The sequence below is a fragment of the Lycium barbarum genome, chromosome 8 (genome assembly GCF_019175385.1).
Source record: "Lycium barbarum isolate Lr01 chromosome 8, ASM1917538v2, whole genome shotgun sequence".
Taxonomy (NCBI): Eukaryota; Viridiplantae; Streptophyta; class Magnoliopsida; order Solanales; family Solanaceae; genus Lycium; species Lycium barbarum.
In genome coordinates, this window is record NC_083344.1 from 10,988,380 (window position 1) to 10,998,292 (window position 9,913).

Consider the following 9,913-nt stretch of genomic DNA (forward strand, 5'->3'; position numbering starts at 1 on the left):
ATAATTCAAAAGAAAGGGAAAATATAAGTTTATAACCACATTCATAACGAAATTCTGCTTTAATAACGTCACTCATTATATGCCAAGTTTGTTAATGACTCATTCTTTCTAATATTAAGAGATGTAGTTTCAAAAATTAGAATAATAATACGGTTATGCTAAATGAATAAAAAAAAAATATGAGCAATTGCATGGAACCACAGGAAGTAAAGGTTGGGAATGAAAAGAAAGGAAATGAAATATAAATAATATAAAAATAAAAATATATTTTTTAAAAAATAATTAAAAAGTAAAAATAAAAAATAAAAAATTAATTAATTAATAGAAGCAAAGAAATAAATTAGAAAAGCAAAGAAATTAAAATAAAATAAAACAGAAATTAAATAATATAAATTAAAAATAAATTAAAAAGAAGAGTGTAATTACACCCAATTCCCACCTAACTGTGTAATTACCTGGTCAAACAAACAGGCCAAACTGTGTAATTACACCAAATTACATCCAATTCCAATTACCTAGGTGACTTTCCAAACAGGTCCTTGTTGACCTGTTTACTTTAGATTCTCAATTGTCGCTACTCTTTTATTCCAATAGTAAAACAAAATTAATTAGAACTCATGCAATAAAAATTTAAAAAATAGAAGTGGACATCCATCAGGGATACATAAACTTTTTGTTTATCTATTTATTCAGGAAGAGCAAAAGTCGAATGAAGCGAATGTAATATTCAATTGCGCTCGCTCTATGTGTGTGTAGGCGTGCAAGTAATTGTGCATATATTAGTATTCCTAGTTCTATATGAATTTGAGAGAATAACCGGCCGTGAAGGGAAAAATGATTTTTTTTTTAAATTTAAAAAAGGAAGATCCTTAGGTGAGAAGCGAATATTGCATTTACTCTAGTGTTTGGTAAAGTTGTAATTAAGTTGTCATTCTTAAATTCTATTAATATCTCAAATTAATGTTGGTTTCAGTATATTTAAATATTTTGTAAGAAAATAAAACTAAAATTATTTGTTGTCATAATGTTGGTTCTAATAGGTTAGAAAAAATTTAAGTCTAACCCTTGGTGTTAATCTCTATGAAAGAGACTCGAATTTATTTATTACAATTTTATTTTAGTTGTTGACCTTTTTAACTTTAGTGACTCAGTTGTCACCACTGGGGTGTACATGGACCGGGTTGGTTCAGATTTTTTAAACACCAAACCAAACCAATCGCGGCGGGTTTTTAAATTTATACACCAAACCAAACCAATAAAATTTGGGTTTTTCAACCTCGGGTTTTTCAGTTTTTTTTTTTTCGGAATAGTCTTGATATAATACATATAATTTTTACTTCAAATATTTCTGTCCTAGTAAGGTACAACTATATAATTAAGGTGTTTCTTAAGAAAATAACACAACATGTGAGAAGAGTGATGACATTGTATTAAAATATTCAACAAAAACTAATAAAATCGGTTAAAATAAATATTGCTAATTAACAAGCCATAAAGAACATGACCATAATCTAAAAATACTAAGTCATGCTAAAATAAGCACGACTAATAAGTATTAATTACATGACAAAGAAAAAAACTTAAGTTATGTATTTTCACTCTCTAAACTAATTATGCAAAACTAAAGAATAGATATCCAACATTATTGTCATTCCTAGTGGTAAATTGAATTTCTTTTGTTAGCGTTAGTGTTGAGCTAGTTTTGGTTTGAACTTTATTTGAGTTACAAATATCCATAGGATATAAAATTTATTGACATTCAAAATTCTAAGTTCAAACTTGAATAATATGATAATAGATAAAAAAAAAATTACGAAAAAATAAAATAAATATTTATAAATTCCATTACAAATAAATATTTTTATGTATAAAATATTTTAAAAAATGAATACATGTAATATCGGGTTGGTTTGGTTCGGTTTGACTTTTTTTAGCTAAAACCAAACCAAACCAATTATGATCGGGTTTTTTTCTCAACACCAAACCAAGTCAAACCAAACCACTAGTCGGGTTTTTTCTCGATTTGACTCGGTTTATCGGTTTGATGCGGTTTGTCGGTTTACTTTGCACACCCCTAGTCACTACTCTTTTGTTCCAATAGTAACAAATAATTAATCAGAACTCAGACAATAATTAAGAAGCAGAAGTAGACCCCGGTCAAGAATTAATATATAAACTTTTTTGTTTGTTTATCACTTTCTTTTCTTATTTTTTCCAAGGAGAGAGTAAAAGTTAGGTGAAAGTGAACGTAATATTTCTGGTCGCGCTTATATGTGTATGCTCGTGCATATGTCAATTTTAGTACTCATTAATGTGTCTTTTGGAGATGGGTTAGCCCGTGAATGAAAAAAAATGGTTAAATGGAAGGGAGGATTCTTAGATGAGAAGCGAATCTTGCACTTATGTGAAATATGGTAAAGTCGTAATTAAGTTGGTTACAATTAATGTCGTAACCAAATTAATGTTGGTTACAATATGTTAAGATAATTTACAACTAAATTTTATTATGTCATAGTGTTGATTCCAATTTTTATTTTTTTTGTTAAATTAGTATAATTCTTCTCTTTATATGAAAAAGACTCGAGTTTTTTAGTTATAATTCTGTTTAAGTTGTTGACCTTTTTCATTTCAGAATTTCAGAGTAATTATTAATTATTTCAATAGTAAAATAATTTATTAGTACCCAAGCAAGACGTTGTGCGCGCATGTATGTTAAAGATTTCTAGTGCTCATTAACTTCTATCTAGAATATTACTCCCTCTGTCCCAATTTATGTGATACACTTTCCTGTTTACTCTGTCCCAAAAAGAATGATACATTTCTATATTTAGAAATATTTTAATTTTAAACTTCCCTTTTTACTGTTAATAAAATGATTTACAACTAATAACTATAACTTGTTTTAGACCACAAGTTTCAAAAAATTTCCTTTCTATCTTAAGTTTCATGCCTGGTCAAAATATATCACTTAAACTGGGGCGGCGGGAGTAATGGTTGTCTGCCAGTGAAGGGAAATGATAAAAAGGGAAGATCATTGGATGAAATGCAAATCTGAAACATACGTGACATATGGCACAAAGACAAGACTAACCTATAAAGCAAGTAAAATGATCAATGGCCACAAGCATGGATACAAGAAAATTTACATTTAAGTAACGATCAAATGTATTTTACGATTTTATAACTAAAAGAGAGTTTACGTTAATAGGTAATGATGTCTAAGATCTCATTGAAAGTCTTCCAACCAAATCAATGAATTTCAATCTAAGCTTTTCCAAGCCTTAGAGTGTGATATTAAGCACAATCAATTTAACCTCAAGTTAACTATACTATTCCTAGCTCAAGTCATTAGATGAGGTTTAAAGCGTCAAATTCTTGCTATTTACTCTTTTCCTAACCCTAACTTTCTTTTCCAAGCAAAACCAAGGTAAAAAAGCACACTTAATGTTTGCAACCACTTAATGGCACTAAGGCTTGAAGAGTAAATGGAGAAACATTAACTCACTTCATTAGAAATGAAAATCGTTTAATACATAAGCAAAACAGGAGATTTAATCCTAACTTTAATCATGAATATTCTGATAAACAAGTTTCAAGCATTGGAATGAAATACTACACACTTAAGTATTCAATACAAAGCAAGAAATTAAAGACATGAAGTAAAGTTTCAAGGAAGTGCTCAACCAAATCTTCAAATTTTCTATCCCCAAAGTGTGGTGTAGGAACTTTAGCCTCCAAAACTTGTGTTGAATGGCCAAAGATGAAAGTAATTTCATCCAAGTCTTCCTGTTGTAGTTTCCCAATTTTCTCAATCAAAAATGACAAAAATAACCTTCAAATTTTTAGATTTTTGAAATTGCAGTTCTGCACTTTTTGCCACTTTTCTTGTTTTCTTCACTTTGACCTCTTTTTGACTTGTTTTCACTTGATTTATTCATGATCACTTCTCAATCATATAAACGTATAAAATTGAAGTAAACAATAGTAAATGCACATTTTTCTCAATCAAACATAACAAAAATCTAAGCATAAAGAAGAGATAAGCTGATAAAAATACCAACTTATCAAACCCCCAAACTTAAATCTTTGCTTGTCCTCAAACAAATCAAAAACTTAAAATTTCATATAAAGGACTCAATTCAAAAGTGCCCCCACATCATACCAAGTCAAAAGAGTCCATTTTAAGCACAAACACGGCTTTGATTGGTACCAACATTTAATCCAAGACACATGAATTACCAACAACTTCTCAAAAACTTCATTTTCATTTCAAGTGCTCAAACACCAAGTTTATCATAGTAGCAATCAAGTTATAACACTTAAAGTTTTCAAATTTGCCTCTTTGTCACAAAACAACTTTATTTTGTTCATTCCTCCATTAGAAAATGGAACAAATCAACTCAAATTCTCATGTGCCCTCACAATCAAGAGAATCTCAAACTCACAAATGCAACTAAAAGTACAAAGGGGAAATCGAATGGAAAGAATTAACTCCCTCTCACATACAAAGATTTTCAAATGCACACAAGTAGTACCATAGGCTTGCCATTTATGTATTTTTCCACTAAAGTAGACACACTTGATTAAAAATCAATTAAGACTAAAAGGATAATAATGTAGGCTTTTAGTTAAGGTAGGGCACAATTTGAGTAAGAGTGACCAAAACCTCCCTAAGCACTACAATTTGCAACAATCAAAACACACTTCTTTTCAAACTTTTTTGCCCTTTTCTTCATTTTTCATTACACCAACTAGTCTCCCCTTTATTCACAACTCTTTATTATTCCTTCCTTTTTTTCAGTTCTTTTTCAAAATAACAAGGAAGTTGCCAATATATATATATATATATTCCTTTTCTATTCTACTACTTCAATTTTTTTATATTATTTTTTTCACCTTTTCACCTTTAAAGTAACTCCCACATCACAACTTTTTCCAGCCATCACTCCCAAACTAAGGATTTTAGCCTATATTTGCACTTTCAAAACACTTAGGGAGGTAGGATGTCAAAAGATAAGTCAATAAAGAACAAAAGGTTAAAGCTTGTAACGGGATTGTAAAAAAAAAAAAAAAAGGTTAAAGGCTCAAAAGGGTTTACTAGGAAAATATGCAAGGGTAGGAAATTTAAGGCAAAAACGATCCAAAGAATGCCTAATATCATTTTTCAAACCAAGTGTAACCTAGAATTTCGCCTTGAAACACATTCCGGACAAGTTCTAGACTACAAATAATGCAAAAGAACTCACCAAAATCTCACCACACATGGCACATGTAAACGCAAGTGAAATATGTATCCAAAATTAAATTGAAACAAATGAACTCAAAGAAAGCCACTTATTATTGTCTAAAGAGACTACCTAGTGAACTTAAGAGCTAAACATTGAGTCTAATAGTCACAACAAGAATCATTACTTCAATCTTCTTCTTTTTTTCAAAAACCAACAATTCATAAGCCAAGGTTTAAGTATGTTGAACCAAGCAAGCCACAAATTGATCAAGAGGCAAAAATCACATTCAACGCACCTAGCAAAAACTAAAGAAGCTAGTAAAAAAAAATGATCACACTAACATAAATATATAATAGAAAAAAAAATTCGAAAATAAACTCAATCTACTAAATTATCATCCATCATGACATATCACGGCCATCAGACAATATCCATCAAAATAAAGTCTCACCCTCCAACTTAGAATGTTGCACTGTCCTCAATGTAACTATATAATTAAAGCAAAGTAAAAGGAACTCCCTAAAAAGAAATGCCCTTCAACTAGCGTGGCAACCTCATTTCCTGCAAAATCATTCTTCAAGATGAAATCTTTAAAATGTGGTGTCTTGTGCATGAGATTCTCATTCAGTTGTTCATCATCAAACTAATATTCTCTGAGCATGTTTCATATTTCATTGTGCTCCTTCACACACAAGGCCTGTAAGAAAATAAACTCATCCCAACGGTTGAAAAGATTTCTCAAGATAGGAATGTCATTCTCATGAACGAATTCCATCTCCTGAATCTATGAGCTTTCCATCTTCAAATGTTCTCACCCTAATCATGTAGAATGTACTGATAACAACCAAGCACCCAATGAATCATTCACCATCAAAGATCTCATCACAATTTACGAGGAAACAAACACAATTCCTTTCATTAAAATATGATATCAAGGAGAAGCAAGCAATGAAGCTAGGCAAGATAAAATATTCATGGTTAAATTCAGTAAGTGAACTCATTTTCAAACACTTAGAGTGAAGGAACAACAGTTAAAAGTCACTCGACATTATTAAACATATGCCGGCATATTGTAGCGTGAAGCACTACATACAAGTGCTCAATTCTCACAAAGGAGACAAAATTCAATGCTCTGAATATCACCTAAACCATCCCACACTTACTTCTAAACATCTCCTAATATCGCTCGGTTACTCAGACTTGACCAACTAATGAAATTTTCTCTCAGGCAATTCATCGAACAGGTTGCAGGCAGAACTTTAACCAAACTTTTTGGGACATCTAGGCAATCATATTACCCTCCCAATTTAATGTGAATTGTAGTTTAATCAGTTCACATTTTCTTTTGTTTGTTTAAAAACAGGCGAGTTAGCAGTTACATACGCAGGAAAATTGAAAACTGCTTGGAACACTATTTTTATGTGTGAGCTGTTGATGCATTATCAAGAGCTATCCGGTAGACAATATGTTGGTGATATTACAATGAAATTACAATTACAATTGAAGAATAAAAATGAAGAAATAAAAATATCTTCGGCTGAGGCGCGGATATCTCGTTCTCTTTAAGGAGATTCAAGCTCACTGCAGCAAATCTACCGGTCCAGCAGTAATCTTTCTGACTTGTTCCCTTCAGGATACAACAACCCGATCACGTCATATAGCTCAACAAACTTTGGACAAGGTGTTGAGTCCAAAGCTGCACAAAAAAGAAGAACACCTTCCTTCAACTAATAAACTCTTTTTTTTACTTCCCTCACTTTTTAAGAACTCTCCAAAGTATATATTTTCCTCTACACCTCACAAGTTAAGGATGACTAACTATTTATAGCTAGGAAAATCATCCTTGAATTAATTTGATATGAATAGGATAGTAAAGGAGGTAGATAAATGGAAGAATTATTATTTAGAGGTTACAAGAAGAATGTGCATGAATATTGAGTTAATGGAGAATAATGACTATACCAAATCAAACCAATAAAATTCGGGTTTTCAACCTCGGGTTTTCTCGGGTTATTCAGTTTTCTCAGGTTATTCGGGTTGTTTTCGGAATAGTCTTGATACAAAATATATTACTTTTACTTCAAATATTTCTTTAGTCCTAGTAAGATACAACTATGTAATTAAAGTGTTTCATAAGAAAATAACACAAAATGTGAGAAGAGTGATGACATTGTATTAAAATATTCAACAAAAGATAATAAAATCGGTTAAAATAAATATTGCTAATTAATAAGCCATAAAGAAAATGACCACAATCTAAAAATACTAAGTCATCCTAAAATAAGTACGGCTAACAAGAAAAAAAAAACTTAAGTAATGTATTTTCACTCTCTAAACCAATTATGCAAAACTAAAGGAGATATATCCTACATTATTGTCATTCCTAGTGGTAAATTGAATTTCTTTTGTTAGTATTAGTGTTGAGTTGATTTTGGTTTGGACTTTATATGAGTTAATAACATCCATAGGATATAAAACCTATTCACATTCAAAATTCTAATTTCAAGCTTGAATAATATGATAATAGATAAAAAAAAACTACATAAAAAATTTAAGAAATATTTATAAATTACATTACAAATAAATATTTTTATGTATAAAATATTTTAAAAATTGAATACATGTAATGTCGGGTTGGTTTGGTTCGGTTTGACTTTTTTTAGCTAAAACCAAACCAAACCAATTATGGTCGGGTTTTTTTTTTCAACACCAAACCAAGTCAAACCAAACCACTAATCGGGTTTTTTTCTCGGTTTATCGGTTTGGTGCGGTTTGTCGGTTTACTTTGTACACCCCTAATTACAATGCTTTAACTTTATCATGTGGCTTTTTCTAACACATCACTTGACTTAATAAGTTAATATCCGAGCTTACTAAGAGAAGACAAAAGAGGTTAAGAGATTTATTCCAACTCAATATCAAAATAGTATCCGTTTATAAACTGTTAGGAACATAATTTTTTTAATTAGAAAAATAATGTATAGGATTTTAAGATCCAATTTATTCTTATCCTTCAAAGATAAGATTTTCTAGATAAGCCCTGCAAAAAATTGAATGGTATTTTCATGAACAATTAACTTTTACAACTCTTAATACTTCCAAGGGTCTACGGAAATAACCTCTCTACCTCCCAAGGTAGGGGTAAGGTTTAGGTACACTCCACATACCCTCTCCAGACCCCACTTTGTGGGATTTCATTGGGTACTTTGTTGTTCTTGTTATCAAGTTGCATTGAGTGTGTTGACAAAAGGATAATTGTATATTAAAAGATTCATGTCTACTTCATGATTAAATATCTCATTTGTAGTACGCATGATTTATCCTTCAACTGGGTTTATTGTTAGTGCATTATGTGTGCTCCTTCAATAATGATATGAATTTTCGTGAAATTTACCAATTCCTGACCTTATATCCTTTATCTCCCCCGGCAATTCTCTTTGAAACGCAAGTCTTGATGCTAATTCTTGCTATGACATGTTATTTTGTCTAACAATATACAATATAATTTTAGCATTTGAGCGAATGATAGGTTTATGGCCAAATAATATCTCCTGCATTGAAAAGAAAATATGCATAAGAGCCATGATCCAAATACAATCTCCAAAACATTTTTGGAGGGCATGATTTAGTTATTAAAGTGGAAGCAACTACGGTCCATATACTAATATATTTGTATGAATTATGTTTGCCATCCTTTTTTAATTTTTCTTTATTTCATTATTGTTACACCTCGAAAATTTTCCGTTGGTATGCAAGTGAACGAACTAGTGAGGAACGATATTTGATGACCCTAGTTGAGATTTTAAAGATGTTAGAGATGAGGGAAGAGGATTTCCAAGAGAAGGCGAAAGCATTTGATAAGTATCGAGAAGGAATTACGAGCAACGAGTTAGCAAGGACTTAATGATGCCTTGGAGAAGAGTTATACTGTCCCTTAGATCGATAATGAAGTGTTGAACAAGTGTTAAGAAGGTTCCATAAGGATCGGAGATCAAACAAAGTGACGAGAATAAGTTCAGGGGACTGATGGGTTATACGACTCATTATACGGACCGTAGAATGTTATACGGACCGTATAATGGACCGTAAAACCATCACAGTGGAGGTTGGTTGCTGGTGGAATTTTACGGTCAGTTATACGGACCGTATAACGAACCGTCAAATGGTCACAGTGAAGGGGTGCAGGCAGACCCATTTCACGGTCTATTATACGGACTGTATAACCATTATACGGACCGTATAACCATTATACGGACCGTATAATGGACCGTATAATTAAACCCGACAGATCAGTGGAATGTTATTAAATAAAGGACCAAGTTCATGAAATTATTTCAACATTTCCTTCCTCTCTCTAAAACATCTCTCTACATTTATTATACAAGTTTTCAAGGATTATAAGCCATCAACAACATTAAATAAGTGAATCAAGAGTAAGAACCCATCAAAGATCATCTAAAGTCAAGAAACCCAAATGGAGTAAAACTAAGGTTTTGCTCAAGGAGGAGTATTATCAACTAAGGCTAGTTTCTACCACTTCTAAGGTAAGATTCATGATATTTACATGATGTTTAAGGTATTGGAGAGTTAAAATACATGGATTGTAGAAAATATAGCAAAATGGGTCATGAATGATGAATAGTTACATTTTGAGGAATAATTTGAGTTGAATCATGAATGTTGTT